This window comes from Phocoena sinus, chromosome 3 (genome assembly GCF_008692025.1).
Source record: "Phocoena sinus isolate mPhoSin1 chromosome 3, mPhoSin1.pri, whole genome shotgun sequence".
In the NCBI taxonomy this organism is placed as follows: Eukaryota; Metazoa; Chordata; class Mammalia; order Artiodactyla; family Phocoenidae; genus Phocoena; species Phocoena sinus.
In genome coordinates, this window is record NC_045765.1 from 128118291 (window position 1) to 128139544 (window position 21254).

General features: G+C 39.9%; 1 non-coding gene across 1 annotated transcript; it reads right to left on the bottom strand.

The window, feature by feature from the left end:
• Positions 1 to 16675: 16675 nt before the first annotated feature.
• On the bottom strand, positions 16676 to 16779 carry LOC116752374. The gene has a single exon (XR_004349458.1). It is a non-coding gene; the product is annotated as a U6 spliceosomal RNA (small nuclear RNA).
• Positions 16780 to 21254: the final 4475 nt, after the last annotated feature.

Below are 21254 nucleotides of genomic sequence, written 5' to 3' on the forward strand. Positions count from 1 at the left end.
GCAGAGGCCTTATCTCCAAATACCACCACATTGGAGATTAGGGTTTCAACATAAGAATTTTGGGGGAGCATACAAATGAAGTCCATACCATCACAAAAGTTGCTACTGTCACTTTGGGGAAGCCTCAGTTGGCTTTCTCAGCACTCAAATCACATCAATATCTTGCACTGAGAGGATTATTTTCCAGGTTCTTCCACATAAGCTGTATCAGGTTAGGCTTCACCCCACCACAGAAAAAAAAATACATGATCCTCTCATTTATCTCCAAATCTGTTAATATCACAACCATCCCTTTGCTGGATCATTGCAATAGTCTCATGTCTAATCATCCTGCTTATACTCTTATCTCTTATATTAGTTATTTATTGTTGTGCATAAAATTTCTCTAAAACTAAGCAGTTTAAGACAACAAACATTTATTATATCACACAGTTTGTGTGGGTCAGGAAGCCAGGAGAAGTTTAGCTAGGTGATTTTGGCTGAGGGTCACTCATGCTGTTGGCTTGAGTGTCTTTAGTACCAATCTTGGATGTGACATCCCATCACTTCTGCTATATTCCATTGGTCATAGTGATCAATCATGTTACAGTGAGGGAGGGGAATAGACAAGGGATTGAACTCCATGAGGTGGGGATCATTAGGGGCCATCTTGGAGACTGGCTGATGATTGGCAACTAAAGAAGGGAAGCCTTTTTTTTTTTTTTTTTTTTTGTGGTACACGGGCCTCTCACTGTTGTGGCCTCTCCCGTTGCAGAGCACAGGCTCTGGACGCGCGGGCCCAGCGGCCATGGCTCACGGGCCCAGCCACCCCACGGCATGTGGGATCTTCCCGGACCGGGGCACGAACCCGCGTCCCCTGCATCGGCAGGCGGACTCTCAACCACTGTGCCACCAGGGAAGCCCAAGAAGGGAAGTCTTTATCAACTTTAAAAGGTACTACAGCTGTGAGAGTGAATCACACAAGTTATCATTATAATCAGAAATTTACTTAATCATAACTTTTTATAAATCAAAATATATAAATTTTTATAAATTAAAAATATCAAAAAAGATAAATCATAAATTTATTTTAATGTACTGCTATACATTGAAAGGATGCAGTTAAAGTGCATGAAAATGTATGGTTGCAAAACATGCAATATTGAAAGTCATTATTACAACATTCATTAGAAAGCAAGATAGGCAGGTAAAGCAATTTAGCTTCAGTCTTCAAATATACTGTCACTGAACTGAGCACTAACGTGTTGACTAACTAAAATAATGCAAAAATCTTCCTTTCTTAGGTCTTTTAGATCAGATTGATAACCTGGGGGTAGAATTATGATCTAATTATGAGATGGAGACAAAAACATATAAAAAAGATCATTTTCACATACCTTGCTAATTTAATTTCTAAAATACATTTCACTTGCAAAGTGAAACTTGAATTAATAAGGCATGTATTAATATAGAGATAATATATAAACCTCTATTTAGCTGCTGGAATTCTATACACATTCTGAATTTTCCCTGCCAGTCTTCAATGCTACTACCTACAGAATAAGCTTAATAAATTTTCAAAAGAGCTGGCAGAGGGTGAATGAATCATCCTCTTCTTCATTATCATCATGAAAGAAAGGATCCTGATAAAGACATTACATTCATTAATATATTGACAGCATGGCCAAATATTAAAATGCTTCAAAACAGCAAATTCTTTGTTATGCTTTGAATTTTCCCAAGTCTAAATTTTTTTCTGGATTTGAGTTACGCTTATTTATATGAATATTAATTCACTTAGTGAGGGTAAGCTTTAAGGTCCACAGGCAATAGGACACAAACTGAGCTTTACTGGTTTGTAGAAATTGTCCAAGTTCGCATTCTGATATGGGGGACTATTCCATGACAGTTAGGACCTAAGTCCCATTATCACAAAAAGAAAAGGAAAGGCAGTCAAGTTCAAACAGAAAGGTAAAACATATTGAAAGACTAGGCAGTCAAGTTCAAACAGAAAGGTAAAACATATTGTGATTAGAATATATTAAATATTTACAAAACCCAATGGGGGAATGGGGCCTTTTTTTTCATATTTAAAAGTGTGTTCTTACATTTCTCCAATTCTTTCGTTGATGAAAAAGATTCATGTACTAACTAAAGATCTTTGAAAACTTTGACCTTTGATAAATATCTAAATGAGCATAATTCTCATATACCCTATAAATGCACTAAACATTTTACTTGCATTGTGGCATGAAACCCTTATGAAGTACATACTGCTGTTTCTCACAGTTGTATCACTAGCATCTAGAATAGACACGTAGTAAATACTAGTCAAATAAATACCGTTTTCCTTTTAACATGGGATCTTTAAATCCAAACTTTCATTTTTATCGAGTAAATTCTCTAGCATATTTTCAGTGTTGCCATCCAACGTGTCTTGAATTCCATTTTGATACAGCAATAATAAAAGCTGGTCACCATAAAGCAGTTAAATGCAGATATCCTGATTTTTAATTAAAACATGTTTTGGGGTTTTTTTTTTCAAGTTAGAGAAACAGTCCTTTCCTTATTTCTTTCTGAATTTGTTGTTTTTAAAACTCTAGCATTATTTCACTTTTAGAATTTTCTATTTTTAAATTTCATAATAAAAAAACCCAGAATATTTGCACTCATCCCTTATTACTATCAAAATCTTTGCAGGGATTTAGTAGTCACCCCCAAACTTTGAGATAACAAATGCAATTCACAAAGTCACTCTGTCTTCATGCAACACGTGAAAACCTTATATGATATTTTGCAACATAAACAGGACATTTCCTTTCCCTAGTCTGTCTTCTTCTTCTTCTTTTTTTTTTCATTTCATTGTACTAAATACCTCCATTTTGCCTTCACTGACTGAGTTTTGGGAGCTGACTTTTAAGAGGCTAATAGGAGAAAAAATGACAAGTGAACAAATTAATATGATAAAATCTTATAGGTATTTTGATAGAATTATCACAGTCTCCTAAGACATAGGCAGTAAGGTGGGATGGGCAAAAAAGTCAGTAAGAAAAGGAAGAAGCTGAAAGTCCAAGAAAGATATGGAAAAAATAACACGACTTAGTCCTCAAATATTTAGGCATTAAGCAGGGAGCGTGAATGGGATAAAGGGGTTTTGAGGTAGAAGGAACAGCTGAAGTGCAAAAGTGGAGGTGAGATGAGCACTGAGAGTCAGTACTGCAAGCGGTTGGGCATGGCTGCTGGTCGGAAAGATAAAGGGGGAGAGGCAGGTAGAGGTGAAATGTAGTAATTAAGTATGCAGGGCTCGGTTCTGTCCGATTCCAAGAGGGTGACTTGATCAGATCTCTCTGCTGGCAATATGAAGAAGGTGAAAAGACAGAGACCAGGACCGGGACATTTAGAAGAGAAAGAAAGATGAGTAGCACTGTTGAAGAAAGGAGTGAGACCAGTGTGAGAGTTCCTGGTGACAGAAGTGGCAGGGAGCGTGATGGTGCACTCAAAAGGAGTAACTGTGGAGACCGTCATGAACGGACTCTGATCTTTGCAGGGTGTGGTCTGAGTTAGGATAAGAAGCAACAGATGGTGAAGCTCTCAGGGACTGGCAACAGTGGAAAACCAGGAGGGAGCAGTGTTAGTGGAAGCCAAAAGAGCTGGAGAGATGGAGGTGTGGCTGTAGGCAGGGAAACCTCAGAGTTCAAACTGTGCCATCTTAAAGCAATTCCATAAGCCTACCAAGCATGGGAAGCAGAGTGTGTGGGGAGGGCTGTGCTGGAGCTTGAGAATCAATACCTCTATCTCTCTTTTGCCTGCAGCCTTCTCATCAGCACTGGTCAAACCCAGCCAGAGGACAAAGGGATCTGAGTGTTACACTCACCGAATGTCAGCCCTTTGGAGCCCAGGACAGGGCAGAGAACGGTGGAGGGTGGAGCCAGAGGTCCAGCACAAAAGGCACAATCTCACTGTTGATAGGGTTTGGTGGGAGGAAGCAGAGTGGAGAGTCTGGAGTGATTCTAGGGCCTCAGGGCCCTAAAGTTCAGAGACCACAAAAATTGTGATGAATGATTTTTAAAAATTGATCGAACTGTGAAGTGTTCAGCCTCAGCAAATTTTCTGTCTCTCTAACAGCTACACTGGCCCCATATAGCACAGTGGGTTTGTGTGCTGTGCAGAGCCATTGGTTCAGAAGGCAGGTAATGGATGACATGATGCCCTTGGTTCTGCTCTAATTCGTCTTCCCAGAGTTGGCAGCATTTTGTAACTTGCACAAAGGTGCTACAAACACAAGCTGCACCTTTGAGCTGTCACCATTAAGAATTTGCCCTTGATCCCAAAGGAGGTGAATAAAGTCAGAGACTCAAGGTCAAGACAAGTCAAGGTCAAGGCAATGAATTAAGGCATAGTATACACTTACAACCCGTGAGAATATTTATGTAAACTAGGCTACCAGAAGTGAATGCTAAATTAAATGACAGACTTTTTAATAAATTTTATATGTTGGGGCCAGTATATGGGCTTGGAAATTTTCCAAAATGTCCGTTATTTTGGCTTTGACTCCAGTCGAGCCTGGAGGAACTCTTTATCGAACTTGTTTACCTTGATTTTTTTTATTAGTTTAATAATTGATATTAACAATAACAGTTTGCTTATAGCTTTATGCTATTCAGCTTAAGAGATCTTCAAAGCTGTTCTGCTTGGTCCATGTCTTCCAAGGAGAGATTAGTTTCCAAGTTTCCAGCTAAATTGAAAATCAAACCAGGTGGGGGAAGGAATGTTTGAAATTGGTTCTTTTCAGGTTTTCTGGGCATTGGACATGCATCTCATATTTCCAAAGAGGAACAGTGAAAGAGATGAATGGTCAGGACCCCCTGTTCTGCTCACACAGGCCACAATTTCAAAACCATAAATAAGAAAGAAAAATATTTCTTTGACTTCTTCCAAAATACAAGAGTAGAGTCTTCGTCATGTTCATTTATACACATTCCTCCTAGGAGAGCGCAAGCTTTCCTTCTTTTTTTTTTTTATAACTTTATTGGAGTATAATTGCTTTACAATGGTGTGTTAATTTCTGCTTTATAACAAACTGAATCAGTTATACATATACATATGTTCCCATATCTCTTCCCTCTTACATCTCCCTCCCTCCCACCCTCCCTATCCCACCCCTCCAGGCGGTCACAAAGCACCGAGCTGATCTCCCTGTGCTACGTGGCTGCTTCCCACTAGCAATCTACCTTATGTTTGGTAGTGTATATATATCCATGCCTCTCTCTCGCTTTGTCACAGCTTAACCTTCTCCCTCCCCATATCCTCAAGTTCATTCTCTAGTAGGTCTGTGTCTTTATTCCTGTCTTACCCCTAGGTTCTTCATGACATCATTTTTTCCTTACATTCCATATATATGTGTTAGCATACGGTATTTGTCTTTCTCTTTCTGACTTACTTCATTCTGTATGACAGACTCTAGGTCTAACCACCTCATTACAAATAGCTCAATTTCGTTTCTTTTTACGGCTGAGTAATATTCCATTGTATATATGTGCCACATATTCTTTATCCATTCATCCGATGATGGACACTTAGGTTGTTTCCATTTCCTGGCTATTGTAAATAGAGCTACAATGAACATTTTGGTACATGACACTTTTTGAATTATGGTTCTCTCAGGGTATATGCCCAGTAGTGGGATTGTTGGGTCATATGGTAGTTCTATTTGTAGTTTTTTAAGGAACCTCTATACTGTTCTCTGCAGTGGCTGTATCAATTTACATTCCCACCAACAGTGCAAGAGGGTTCCCTTTTCTCCACACCCTCTCCAGCATTTATTGTTTCTAGATTTTTTGATGATGGCCATTCTGCCATTCTGACCAGTGTGAGGTGATACCTCATTGTAGTTTTGATTTGCATTTCTCTAATGATTAATGAAGTTGAGCATTCTTTCATGTGTTTGTTGGCAGTCTGTATATCTTCTTTGGACAAATGTCTATTCAGGTCTTCTGCCCATTTTTGGACTGGGTTGTTTGTTTTCTTGTTATTGAGCTGCATGAGCTGCTTGTAAATTTTGGAGATTAATCCTTTGTCAGTTGCTTCATTTGCAAATATTTTCTTCCATTCTGAGGGCTGTCTTTTGGTCTCGTTTATGGTTTCCTTTGCTGTGCAAAAGCTTTGCAGTTTCATTAGGTCCCATTTGTTTATTTTTGCTTTTATTTCCATTTCTCCAGGAGGTGAGTCAAAAAGGATCTTTCTGTGATTTATGTCATAGAGTGTTCTGCCTATGTTCTCCTCTAAGAGTTTGATAGTTTCTGGCCTTACATTTAGGTCTTTAATCCATTTTGAGCTTACTTTTGTGTATGGTGTTAGGGAGTGATCTAATCTCATACTTTTACATGTACCTGTCCAGTTTTCCCAGCACCACTTATTGAAGAGGCTGTCCTTTCTCCACTGTACATTCCTGCCTCCTTTATCAAAGATAAGGTGACCATATGTGCGTGAGTTTATCTCTGGGCTTTCTATCCTGTTCCATTGATCTATATTTCTGTTTTTGTGCCAGTACCATACTGTCTTGATTACTGTAGCTTTGTAGTATAGTCTGAAGTCAGGGAGCCTGATACCTCCATCTCCATTTTTTGTTCTCAAGATTGCTTTGGCTATTCGGGGTCTTTTGTGTTTCCATACAAATTGTGAAATTTTTTGTTCTAGTTCTGTGAAAAACGCCAGTGGTAGTTTGATAGGGATTGCATTGAATCTGTAGATTGCTTTGGGTTGTAGAGTCATTTTCACAATGTTGATTCTTCCAATCCAAGAACATGGTATATCTCTCCATTTATTTGTATCATCTTTCCTTTCTTTCATCAGTGTCTTATAATTTTCTGCATACAGGTCTTTTGTCTCAATGCTAAATGGGGGTGTTTTCTTGATTTTGCTTTCAGATTTTTCATCATTAGTGTATAGGAATGCCAGAGATTTCTGTGCATTAATTTTGTATCCTGCTACTTTACCAAATTCATTGATTAGCTCTAGTAGTTTTCTGGTAGCATCTTTAGGATTCTCTATGTATAGTATCATGTCAGCTGCAAACAGTGACAGCTTTACTTCTTCTTTTCCGATTTGGATTCCTTTTATCTCCTTTTCTTCTCTGATTGCTGTGGCTAAAACTTCCAAAACTATGTTGAATAAGAGTGGTGAGAGTGGGCAACCTAGTTTTGTTCCTGATCTTAGTGGAAATGCTTTCAGTTTTTCACCATTGTGGACGATGTTGGCTGTGGGTTTGTCATATATGGCCTTTATTATGTTAAGGAAAGTTCCCTCTATGCCTACTTTCTGGAGGGTTTTTAACATAAATGGGTGTTGAATTTAGTCGAAAGCTTTCTCTGCATCTATTGAGATGATCATATGGTTTTTCTCCTTCAATTTGTTAATATGGTGTATCACGTTGATTTATTTGCGTATATTGAAGAATCCTTGCATTCCTGGAATAAACCCCACTTGATCATGGTGTATGATCCGTTTAATGTGCTGTTGGATTCTGTTTGCTAGTATTTTGTTGAGGATTTTTGCATCTATGTTCATCAGTGATATTGGCCTGTAGTTTTCTTTCTTTGTGACATCTTTGTCTGGTTTTGGTATCAGGGTGATGGTGGCCTCGTAGAATGAGTTTGGGAGTGTTCCTCCCTCTGCTATATTTTGGAAGAGTTTGAGAAGGAAAGGTATTAGCTCTTCTCTAAATGTTTGATAGAATTCGCCTGTGAAGCCATCTGGTCCTGGGCTTTTGTTTGTTGGAAGATTTTTAGTCACAGTTTCAATTTCAGTGCTTGTGATTGGTCTGTTCATATTTTCTATTTCTTCCTGATTCAGTCTTGGCATGTTGTGCATTTCTAACAATTTGTGCATTTCTTCCAGGTTGTCAATTTTATTGGCATAGAGCTGCTTGTAGTAATCTCTCATGATCTTTTGTATTTCTGCAGTGTCAGTTGTTACTTCTCCTTTTTCATGTCTAATTCTATTGATTTGAGTCTTCTCCCTTTATTTCTTGATGAGTCTTGCTAATGGTTTATCAATTTTGTTTATCTTCTCAAAGAACCAGCTTTTAGTTTTATTGATCTTTGCTATCATTTCCTTCATTTCTTTTTCATTTATTTCTGATCTGATTTTTATGATTTCTTTCCCTCTGCTAACTTTGGGGGGTTTTTGTTATTCTTTCTCTAATTGCTTTAGGTGCAAGGTTAGGTTGTTTATTCGAGATGTTTCCTGTTTCTTAATGTAGGATTGTATTGCTATAAACTTCCCTCTTAGAACTGCTTTTGATGCATCCCACAGATTTTGGGTCGTCGTGTCTCCATTGTCATCTGTTTCTAGGTATTTTTTGATTTCCTCTTTGATTTCTTCAGTGATCACTTCGTTATTAAGTAGTGTATTGCTTAGCCTCCATGTGTTTGTACTTTTTACAGATCTTTTCCTGTAATTGATATCTAGTCTCATAGCATTGTGGTCGGAAAAGACACTTGAAACAATTTCAATTTTCTTAAATTTACCAAGGCTTGACTTGTGACCCAAGATATGATCTATCCTGGAGAATGTTCCATGAGCACTTGAGAAAAATGTGTATTCTGTTGTTTTTGGGTGGCATGTCCTATAAATATCAATTAAGTCCATCTTGTTTAATGTATCATTTAAAGCTTGTGTTTCCTTATTTATTTTCATTTTGGATGATCTGTCCATTGGTGAAAGTGGGGTGTTAAAGTCCCCTACTATGGATGTGTTACTGTGGATTTCCCCTTTTATGGCTATTAGTATTTGCCTTATGTATTGAGGTGCTCCTATGTTGGGTGCATAAATATTTACAATTGTTATATCTTCTTCTTGGATCGATCCCTTGATCATTATGTAGTGTCCTTCTTTGTCTCTTCTAATAGTCTTTATTTTAAAGTCTATTTTGTCTGATATGAGAATTGCTACGCCAGCTTTCTTTTGGTTTCCATTTGCATGAAATATCTTTTTCCATCCCCTTACTTTCAGTCTGTATGTGTCTCTAGGTCTGAAGTGGGTCTCTTGTAGACAGAAAATATATGGGTCTTGTTTTTGTATCCATTCAGCCAATCTGTGTCTTTTGGTGGGAGCATTTAGTCCATTTACATTTAAGGTAATTATTGATATGTATGTTCCTATTCCCATTTTCTTAATTGTTTTGGGTTCGTTATTGTAGGTCTTTTCCTTCTCTTGTGTTTCTTGCCAAGAGAAGTTCCTTTAGCAGTTGTTGTAAAGCTGGTTTGGTGGTGCTGAACTCTCGCAGCTTTTGCTTGTCTGTAAAGGTTTTAATTTCTCTGTCATATCCGAATGAGCTCCTTGCTGGGTAATCTTGATTGCAGGTTTTTCTCCTTTATCACTTTAAATATGTCCCGCCAGTCCCTTCTGGCTTGCAGAGTTTCTGCTGAGAGATCAGTTGTTAACCTTATGGGGATTCCCTTGTGTGTTATTTGTTGTTTTTCCCTTGCTGCTTTTAATATGTTTTCTTTGTATTTAATTTTTGAAAGTTTGATTCATATGTGTCTTGGCGTATTTCTCCTTGTATTTATCCTGTATGGGACTCTCTGTGCTTCCTGGACTTGATTAACTATTTCCTTTCCCATATTAGGGAAGTTTTCAACTATAATCTCTTCAAATATTTTCTCAGTCCTTTTCTTTTTATCTTCTTCTTCTGGAACTGCTATAATTCGAATATTGGTGTATTTAATATTCTCCCAGAGGTCTCTGAAACTGTCCTCAGTTCTTTTCATTCTTTTTTCTTTATTCTGCTCTGCAGTAGTTATTTCCAGTATTTTACCTTCCAGGTCACTTATCCGTTCTTCTGCCTCAGTTATTCTGCTATTGATCCCATCTAGAGTATTTTTAATTTCATTTATTGTGTTGTTCATCATTGTTTGTTTCATCTTTAGTTCTTCTAGGTCCTTGTTAAATGTTTCTTGCATTTTGTCTATTCTATTTCCAAGATTTTGGATCATCTTTACTATCATTATTCTGAATTTTTTTTCAGGTAGACTGCCTATTTCCTCTTCATTTGCTAGGTCTGGTGGGTTTTTATCTTGCTCCTTCATCTGCTGTGTGTTTTTCTGTCTTCTCATTTTGCTTATCTTACTTTGTTTGGGGTCTCCTTTTTGCAGGCTGCAGGTTTGTAGCTCCCGTTGTTTTTGGTGTCTTTCCCCAGTGGCTAAGGTTGGTTCAGTGGGTTATGTAGGCTTCCTGGTGGAGGGGACTAGTGCCTGTATTCTGGTGGATGAGGCTGGATCTTGTCTTTCTGGTGGGCAGGTCCATGTCTGGTGGTGTGTTTTGGGGTGTCTGTGGACTTATTATGATTTTAGGCAGCCTCTCTGCTAATGGGTGGGGTTGTGCTGGACATCCTATGTGTTTGGCATAGGATGTCCAGCACTGTAGCTTGCTGGTCATTGCGTGAAGCTGGGTGCTGGTGTTGAGATGGAGATCTCTGGGAGATTTTTGCCGTTTGTTATTATGTGGAGCTGGGAGGTCTCTTGTGGACCAGTGCCCTGAAGTTGGGTCTCCCACCTCAGAGGCACAGCACTGACTCCTGGCTGTAGCACCAAGAGCCTTTCATACACACGGCTCAGAATAAAAGGGAGGAAAAGTAGAAAGAAAGAATTAGTAGAGGTAGAAAGAAAGAAAGGAGCGAGGGAGGGAGGAAGGAAGTAAGGAGGGCAGGAAGGAAAAAAAGAAATAAAGAAGATAAAGTAAAATAAAATAAAGATAAAGTATAATAAAGTTATTAACATAAAAAAATAATTATTAAGAAAAAAACAACGGACGGAGAGAACCCTAGGACAAATGGTGGAAGCAAAGCTATACAGACATAATCTCACACAGAAGCATACACATACACACTCACAAAAAGAGGAAAAGGGGAAAAAATCATAAATCTTGCTCTCAAAGTCCACCTCCTCAATTTGGGATGATTTGTTGTCTATTCAGGTATTCCACAGATGCAGGGTAAATCAAGTTGATTGTGGAGCTTTAATCCGCTGCTTCTGAGGCTGCTGGGAGAGATTTCCCTTTCTCTTCTTTGTTCTCACAGCTCCCAGGGGCTCAGCTTTGGATTTGGCCCCGCCTCTGCACGTAGGTCACCGGAGGGCTGTTCTTCGCTCAGACGTTACGGGGTTAAAGGAGCAACTGATTCGGGGGCTTTGGCTCACTCAGGCCAGGGCGAGGGAGGGGCATGGAGTGTGGGGCGGGCCTGCGGCGGCAGAGGCCAGCATGATGTTGCACCAGCCTGAGGCCCGCCGTGCGTTGTCCTGTGAGAGTTGTCCCTGGATCCCGGGACCCTGGTAGTGGCTGTATAGGCTCCCCTGAAGGGGAGTGTGGAGAGTGACCTGTGCTCGCACACAGGCTTCTTGGCGGCGGCAGCAGCAGCCTTAACGTCTCATGCCCGTCTCTGTGGTCCGCGCTGTTAGCCGCGGCTTGCGCCCGTCTCTGGAGCTCCTTTAAGCAGCGCTCTTAATCCTCTCTCCTCGCGCACCACGAAACAAAGAGGGAAGAAAAAGTCTCTTGCCTTTTCGGCGGGTCCAGACTTTTCCCCAGAGTCCCTCCCAGCCAGCTGTGGCGCACTAACCCCCTGCAGGCTGTGTTCATGCCTCCAACCCCAGTCCTCTCCCAGCGCTCCAACCGAAACGCGAGCCTCAGCCTGCAGCCCCGCCCGCCCCGGCGGGTGAGCAGACAAGCCTCTCGGCCTGGTGAGTGCCGGTCAGCCCTGATCCTCTGTGCGGGAATCTCTCCGCTTTGCCCTCCGCACCCCTGTTGCTGTGCACTCCTCCACGGCTCAGAAGCTTCCCCCTGCGCTACCCGCAGTCTCCGCCCACGAAGGGGCTTCCTAGTGTGTAGAAACCTTTCCTCCTTCACAGCTCCCTCCCACTGGTGCAGGTCCCGTCCCTATCGTTTTGTCTCTGTTTATTCTTTTTTCTTTTGCCCTACCCAGGTATGTGGGGAGTTTCTTGCCTTTTGGGAGGTCTGAGGTCTTCTGCCAGCATTCAGTAGGTGTTCTGTAGGAGTTGTTCCACGTGTAGATGTATTTCTGGTGTATCTGTGGGGAGGAAAGTGATCTCCGCGTCTTACTCTTCCGCCATCTTCCCGGAAGCCTCGCAAGCTTTTCTTCTAATCTGTGGGAGTTGGGATTCTCCAAAGTTGCAGTTTGGAGTCAGGGAGCAAGATTTCACATAGCTTTTTGAGGATTTTTCTATTTGAGATTCTTCTATATAGTTTGCAAAAAGGGGTCTGAGAACATGGATGTCTGGCCTTGGCTTAGTTCATATAATCGAAAAGTTATTGAGAGAAAAGCCATTTTGGTTTGCTCATCTGTCTAGACTGCATTACATCTTACTGAAATGTGTGGTACAAGTCTATAAGTCTTTTTCTACCATTTTGAAATTCAAAAGAACTGAAAACAATTAAAAGATCTCTGTAACTTATTTGGTGAAAAAAACCTCACTCGGCCTAAATAATTTAGCAGCGAAAGTTGACTTAAACTACACCTCTGTTTATGGTATTTATTCATTCTTCTTGGAGTGAATATTAATATATTTTACTGAAGTAATGTGGTAATTATAAGGTGATGTCCCAGACCTCTGATCGATTATATTAATGTAAGGAATACAAAATGTATTGCTATTCAAAAATCACAAAAAATTGTACATTCCAAAAAAAAATCTGGCCTCAAAATTGTCAGAGTCTCAGAGTGTCAGCTGTCAGATTGCAGACTTGTATTGTCAGGAGACATGGTTACCTACGAAATGCTGGCTTCTTTCTCAGAGAAGAATGAAAATGCTTCTAATTTTGTTTTTATCTTATCTCCTTTAAAACTGTGCTGAACGTAATGGATCCTCAATGAATATTGTTGCCATAATAATTTGTTACTGATTAATATATCTGAAGGCAAAGAAGAAGAGGCATAGATAACTGTGTGGAAGTTTGAGGAGATAAAGATATATCCTCAAGGTGAGAGAGGCACAACCAATTTTCCAGGTGAGTAAGGTTTAGAGGAGGGAGAATTCCAAGAGGTAAGGCTTCCAAACATAAAGACTTTAAAAAATACCCTTTCTTTCCTAGGAAACTAAAATTGATTTTTTTTTTCATCCTGTGTTTAATATTGGTCTGGGATACTTGTAATTTCTTTTCTTCTTCTTTTTTCTTTTTTTGCCTACATGGCATGTGAGATCTCAGTTCCCTGATCAGGGATCGAACCTGTGCCCCCTGCAGTGGAAGCGTGGAGGAGTCCTAACCACTGGACAGCCAGGGAATTCCCTACCTATAATTTCTTAAATACTCTGTTTTCTTTATGGACGAAAGAATTGGGATAGCTATTAAAATTAGTTTACAAATAAGATATCAAGAATTTTAAGCATTTATTGAGCATTACCAGACCGAGTGCTACACATTCATAATTTAATTTAATCCTCACAAAAACTGTATAAGGTAGAAGTATTATTTTTCCCATTTTCCAGATAAGGGAGATTCTAGATAAAGCAAATAACTTGTCCAAATTCATATAATAGTAAGAGTGAGAGCCAGAGGGTTAGGCCCAAGCAGAGCCCAGATCCTTTGTGCTTAAACTACTACACGACATTTTATTCTATAATAACCTGAAGTTCATGGTTAAAAAGAAAAATGTGGCCACACAATATTGTATAATATGTGCTGGGCTTTGTTCTCTCATGAGGGCTTAGTTGGGAGTTATCAGAAAGGCCCTCCTGGACATAAGCCATATCATTAGGGAAGCATTCAGCTGCAATGAAAAACAGGAAGTCCAATAACAGAGCTTAAATAAATAAGGATTTACATTTCTCACATAAGAAGAAGTCTGGAGGTAAGTTGTTCTCAACATGGATATATTGGATTAAGGGTGTCAGGTTCAAGATCTTTATGATTTTTTTGGCTTTTCTCCTAATGGCCCCAAGTTGTTTGCTGCAGTTTCAGTTTTTGTGTCCCTGTTCAAGGCAGGAAGAAGGAGGAAGGAAGATGGATCAGCTATGACTACCCTTTTATCCAAGGAAGTTAAAATTTTCCCCAGAAGTGTCTCAGCAGTTGTCCAGTTATATGGTTCTATGGCCACCCCAGGTGTGAGGGAGTGGGGGAGAGTAAAGACCCACGTGTTAGTTGGATGAGTCCAACCATGGGCCATCATCTAGGGCAGGGGTCTGCCAACTTTTTCTTTGAAGGGCCACATAGTAAATATTTTAGATCTTGCTTTCCAGATGGTCCCTGTTGCAGCTGCTCAGGTGTGTGGCTTTTGTAGTGGAAAAGTGGCTCATAGAGAATATGCAAATTGGGCTTATTTGTATTCCAATAAAGCTTTATTTCTAAAACTGGGAGCAGAACTAATTTGATGGGTGGCTATAATTTACCAACCCTCAACCTGCAACTTGGTGCATTGCTGCCAAGCCAAACTGAGATTTATGTATGAGCAACTTGGTGCATTGCTGCCAAGCCAAACTGAGATTTATGTATGAGCAAGGAAGAAGGGAGGGGATCATGGGTAGAACTAATAGTGTCTGCAGTTGAGGATAGAAACATGCTCTTGACTTATTCTTTTCCCCCTCTTTTTCCAAGTTTGTTGTTGGAGGGTTTATGCTCTTGTGCTATGGAGTTGTAAAGGCAATAGTCTTAGATGTAGCAGCCTCCATCAGGAGAGCTTATGGGGAGCTGGTTAGACAGACTTGAGGCTACCTGTTGGCCCACACAAACTGTCTGCTTTTGGTACTAGGTCCAAGAGACTGTTGGGTACCAGAATATGGAAGACCATGAGTTCCCATTTCCCTGTCCATTTCCCACTCTTCTTCCTTATTATTCAGCAAGGGGAAGAAATATGCTCAGATAAAATAGTTAATTTCCAGTCCCCATGCTACAAGGTGTGGTCATGAACATTATCCTGGCCAACGAGATATGCATGGAAGTTTCTGGGCAGGAAAGCTATTTAAGGTGTCAGTTTCCTTAGCATGAGCTTTTTTTTTTTTTTTTAATATTTATTTATTTGGCTTAGTTGCGGCATGCAAGATCTTTAGTTGCGACATGTGAACTCTTAGTTGAGACATGTGGGACCTAGTTCCTTGGCCAGGGATCGAGCCCAGGCCCCCTGCATTGGGAGCACGGAATCTTAGCCACTGGACCACCAGGGAAGTCCCCTTAGCGTGAGCTTTTGCCTTTCTCCTATCTCCTCGTGCCTTTTGTGCTTGGACAGAGCCATCTTGCAACCACAGTGCAAGAAGCAGAGAGTGAAAGCCACCCACTAAAATGACTGAATCAGAGAGTAGAAGATGCCCAGGTACCTGAGAATATTCTGGAGATCGGCAGCTGGACATGTTGTTACACAAGGGAAAAAAAAAACAATCTTAAATTGTTTAATCCATTGCTTGCTTGGAGTTTCTGTGGCTTGAAGACACATGCACTTGTGACAGATGTTCAGGGCATCTTGTGCTTTAATGGGGATAAAGAAATAGCTCTCTTTCCCACGCAGAGTCAGGGAGAACAGGACTCCTTATTTTCTAGAGAACAGCAATCCTCATTTTCTTCTTCTGACTCTGTGGTGAGACGTTCAAATTTTTCTTAGTCAGGGTTAGTCTCCGCTAGTTTTTAATGCTTTTTGTTGAGGTTGGCTTAGTGTGTCCCATTACAGAGAACATGCTGTGAGGTGGTACCTGGGATCCTGATTTTCTCCTTTGGTTCCCACCACACCTTATTTGTTTATTAGGTCACAGATGTTTCTTCAAACCCATTCAAGCAGTATAGAGTTACTGCGACTGCATTTCCTCAGCTCAACTGTTGAGTGTATTTTAAAGTATCAAGCAAATACATTCAATACAGAATTAAGAATATTTTGTAATATTTCAGTTGACATACAGGCTGGTTACAGATGTTCTGCATTTAGAAAAAGTAAAATAATTTTAATTCCACCAAGTGGAGATAACCACTGTTAGCATTTAGTGTGACCTCCATGATACACATACAGGCACATACATTATATTCACGTTCACCTGCTTGAAATCTTAATTTATATTGAGCTTTGTATCTTGCTGGTTTTTCACATTATAAAGTGAGCAATTCTCTATTCTCCCTATGTATTTAAAACATGATTTTTTTAGTGGCTGCATAATATTGCATCATATTACAAACACTGTTTTTTGTTTTTGCTTTTTTTGGTTTTTTTCTTTTCTTTTCCATTATGGCTTATTACAGGATATTGAATATAGTGCCCTGTGATAATATGGTAGGACCTTGTTGTTTATCCATTCTATATATGATAGATTGCATCTACTAACCCCAAACTTCCAATCCATCCCTCCCCCACCTCCTTCCCCCTTGACAACCACAGTCTGTTCTCTATGTCTGTGAGTCTGTTTCTATTTCATAGATAAGTTCATTTGTGTCATATTTTAGATTCCACATATAAGTGACATCATATGGTATTTGTCTTTCTCTTTCTGACTTACTTCGCTTGGTATGATAATCTCTAGGTCTATCCATGTAGTTGCGGATGGCATTATTTCATTCTTTTTTTTAAGGCTGAGTAATCAAACTATGTTTTGTTTTGTTTTTTAATTTTTAACACACTTTAATGGAATCCAATTCTATTTAGCTTTATACTGTGCTTTTTTTTTTTTTTACTTCTAATGACCGTTCTCCATACCATTAGTTTATTGGTTTTTTTTTTAATATGGAACGCTTCACGAATTTGCGTGTCATCCTTGCACAGGGGCCATGCTAATCTCTTTCTCACTCCAATTTTAGTATATGTGCTGCCGAAGTGAGCACTCAAACTATGTTTTTAAAACTCACTATAGACAGATGTTTTATTTGTTTTTAGTATTTGGCCATTATAAAAAAATACTGTAATGAACAAACTTATATGTAAATATTTTACCTTTGTTTTGTCTGAATATTTTCTTAGAACAGATTACTAGAAATTAACCTTCTGGATCAAAGAGTGATAGTTTTTATATACTGCCAAATTGCGCTTCTGAGGGGTAGTGCTGAGATTTAATCCCATTAATAGTGTGTAGGTAGGTTTATATGTTTGTGCTATTTTCTGCACTTTCATGTAACTTTAGCCAAGTTTAAAAAAAAAGTTTGAAATCAATTTCACAGGAAAAAAACCTCTTTAGATCTTACATCCCTTTAATGGATGAGATTGAGCATCTACTTCATACATTAATTTGGCTAAGCATTATTTCTCTTATAACTTATTTGGTTGTATGTATTTTACTCATAGATATTTTAATTACTTATGTATTACTGATATAGATTCTTTGTGTCTTTCACAAAATGGATTACTGATATTTCCTGAATGTGACATAATTGTGAGTTTTCTGTGATATTCCCGTGAAAATAGCACATAGTAAACCCCATGAAGTATTACAACATCTAACAGTATTTCAGGTTGAAGTTGGAAGATGTTACACTCTTGACATTACCATTTCTAAAGGGCATACGTCTCCTTTGATATGTTTTCTTCAAAAATGACATGCACTTAGAGTGAGGGGAATCCATATTTTTTCTTAAGTCATATAAGTAAACTTTAACAAAACGTCTCCTTTCCTTGGCATTGCTCCATCATCCAACCTTGGACTGCAGATTTTCAGTCTCTCAACAACGAGTCTTCAGGCGCTTGACTCTGAATGCCTATGTTACCCTGAACATTTTATACCACTTTTTGAAACTCAAATATTTGTATCTCTTTTCTTCAGCTACTTTGAAAGTGGTACCATCTATCTAGAAAGGTTCATAAAGTATAGGCTGTAGGCGTTTATTTAAACCTGTTTGATGACTTTAATTTCCTTGAAGCTAAAGCAAAGTCTTGCATGAGAGTATAGTATTCCAGGTTTTTCTATAATCGCATATTATAAATTAGGTAACTCTTGAAAACCTTGCTTTCCTTAAACCTACCACTTTAATCAGCCCTTTGTTCTCATGAAAAAATTCTAGAATTCCTGGAGAGCTTATTTCAAATGGATACTTTTTAACAGAGTTTTAAAATGTTAAATACTTAAAAAGTCACCTTCTCTGATACTGGTTGCATCTGCTTCTCATTCTGCTCTGACCAGCTCTACTGACTTAAGATTCCTCATTGTGAAACCAGAAACTGATGATGTCATGTCTGAGAATTTCATTGTGCAGCATTTACAATGGGAAAAAAAGTACTTTTTTTTTTTCCTTGCCCCTCTCTGAATAAAATGCTGCTCTATCTCTCACACTTGCCTAAAATAAATGTGTTCTATGCCTGATTGTAACTCGAACAAGAACTCTATAGGACTACCAGGAACCAGTCTGTAACCCAGCAGATAACTAAGTCAGAGGCATTACACTTCAAAATTAAAATATGGGGTAGCTTCTCTCTTAAAGGAAGATTTCTGTTTTCAAAGACTGAAAAAGGCCAACTATATCCAGGAATTATTTTTGGCTAGTTTATGGGCAATAAACCTGAGATCGATGAGAGCATGTTTAGTTAGATGACAATGCATTTCCTTTGGTTGTGTGCTGGATGTTTCCATCAACTTAAAGCCCCAACACTTGGTTTCTCAGAAATTGGTTCTGAGACAGTCTCTTTAAGGTAGTCACTATGGGGGCTCAGTCATAAGAGCTGTAATAACTAGGATATATCAAGCTTGTGTCATGCCCTAGCATGGCCTGCACTGGCCCACACAGCGCCTTCATGGAACTTAGAAACAACCCCTCCTCCCTCATCTGGTGAGCACAGGGCTTGACAAGCAACGGTTCCTACATACAGGTTAAAAAGGGTGCTGCCCGCCTCTGGGCAGTTCCAGCCCATATCCAGGCCCAGGCCCAGGTCCGGTCCGGAGAATGGAGTGTGGGCTGTATTTTAGTCCCCACTTGCTGCCTTAGCAAGGCACACTTGTTCATGGTGCAACGTACAGTCACACGTAGTGTGAAGTGCTTTATGTGGATTAACTCACTTAATTGTGAGAATGAGAGCTCTATGATTTGAGAACTATTACTGGAAGCATAGTGAGCTAAAATCACTCACGTGGGCAGGAAGGGGTGGAGAGGGAGGGCTAAGGGCACATCCTAGCTTCCTGAGAGTGCTCTGACTCAGCTGAGAACTAAGCCTGCAGGAGAAGAAAACTGTCTTCCATCAGTTCAGAAACCTTGGTATTTATTTGTATGAGACACTCCCCGGAGCCCCTGGAAGTGCCTCCCAGTTCAGGCCCAGAGTTTACAACCCTGAGAGGGAAGGAGGAGTGTTTGTGACAAACTGGGAAACCATGCCTAATAAAAGAGAGGCAACAACACTCATTAAAAGTCTCAGAGAGAGGATGGTGAGACGCTGTTCACAGGTTATTCAGGGTTGCGTCCCATGGAGCCATCTTTCCCTTTAGATATATTGATGGACCCAGACATGGTGAGATGAAGACCTGAGGAATGCAAGCAAGTTAGGTCCTTAAATGATCCATGGATGCCAAAGTTTCCCAGAATTATTTAGTGTCATCAGGTATGATGGTGAGCCGGGGCAGAATAGGGAAGGTGTGCTGAGGACCACGCTGGGAATAGAAGGATGTCAGGTGGGCAGCCACAGGGCCGCACAGTACCAGTGCCACACAGGGAGAGTGGCTAGGATGAGGGTGTGGTTGTCAGAGTAAGGCGGCAAGCATGGGAGCACCAGCAGAGAAGGGTGACAAGTCCCATCCAGAAGATCATGTGATCTCACAGGTCCTGCCACAAGAGAGACACCTGCTTGGGAGTTCAGAGCTCCAGATTTCAGACTGTTTCCCACATGCTCTGTTTGAACACCTCTTTTTCCTTCTGGAGAGTAGAAGTACAAACTGAGTGACATAGGCTGGGGTAAGTTAAAAGGACTTGTATAAGCAAGAAGAAAGGGGGCAAACATCTTCGGGAAGTGGGATTAACTCTAGCAGCTGAGACATTGCAGTGTGTTCAGGAGCCAGGCCAAGCTGCTGGGACAAAGAACTTGTCTTGTGGGACAGCAGAAGTAAAGATTGGAAGGCAGGTGTGAGCCCTATTGCAGTGTGAACTTTAGAAAGGGAATTTACATTTTTGGAACATCTTTAATTTGCTGGGCAATTTAATATAATGAGTTCAATCCATTCTCACTATAACTACCATTTGTATTGTTTTTATTTATGATTGCAATTCCCATTTTGCTGATGGGGAAAATGAATCTGAGGGAGGTTAAGTAACTTATGAGTTTAGGGGTAGATCAGAGGTTTGAACCCAAATTTAACTGACTCCAAAACCCAAGCACTTTTTATTCTCCCATGCTATCAGAATTTAACAAAGGGGTTCTTGAGAAACATGATGAAAGTAATGTCTGTGGTTGATTAGAATAACTATGGTGAGCCCAACGGACTTGAGCAGAGAGCCTAAGGGCATGGAGTGTTTTAGGAAGTAATTGTAAGTAGAGCTTAGACTAGGTTTGAAGCCAAGGAAAAGAGTAGACATAAGGAGATTCCAAAAGAAAAGTTAGTGGGATTTGGCATGTGGCTGAATAAGAGTTGAAGGAAAGGGAAGAACCAGGTAGAGCAGTGAATGGAACACTGGATGGAGATTTAGGATACTGAGCATTAGGCCTGGTTCTTGCTTGCAATGTGAACTTGCAGAAAACAGGATCTCTTTCAACTGCATGTCCTTGTCTGAAAAGTAAAGGGATTAGATTAGGTATCCTTGAAGACTTTACCCAACTCTACAATTCTGGGCATCCCTGATTCAAAGATGACTCAAAGTTTGCACGCCTGGGTTTTTGGAAGAACATCCTTTCATTGATGGAAAGGGCATCCTTTCATTAATGGAAATGCACTAATAGGGAAGATGGTCGTTATGTTTTTGGATGGAAAAAGCATGTTTTCAGCCTTGTATATGACCATCGTCCCAGATGCACCCTGCTCTTCACCTGATTCCCCACCACAAATATTCTTCCAACCTTCCCCATTTACCAACCTTCCACCTTCCAGCCACAGCCCCACATTCAGATCCCTAGCTCCCCCATTATATGCTGATGTCACACTGAGTAATCCCCTTTAGTCTTGCAAACTGTCTATAGTTACTATATATTTGCCAATCATCCTACTCTTCCTTCTTAAGAGGAGAGAAAGTTAAGACTAAGGAAATCTTTCACATAAATTATTTACTGAAGAAATACTTCTGGCTTAATATAAAAAACTTTGCATCTTGGAGTCACCATCACAATAAGCTCTAGAGTTTGGGTAGACCCTTTCTCAAAATATTTCTGACTCCCTTTAACCAAGACACAACGT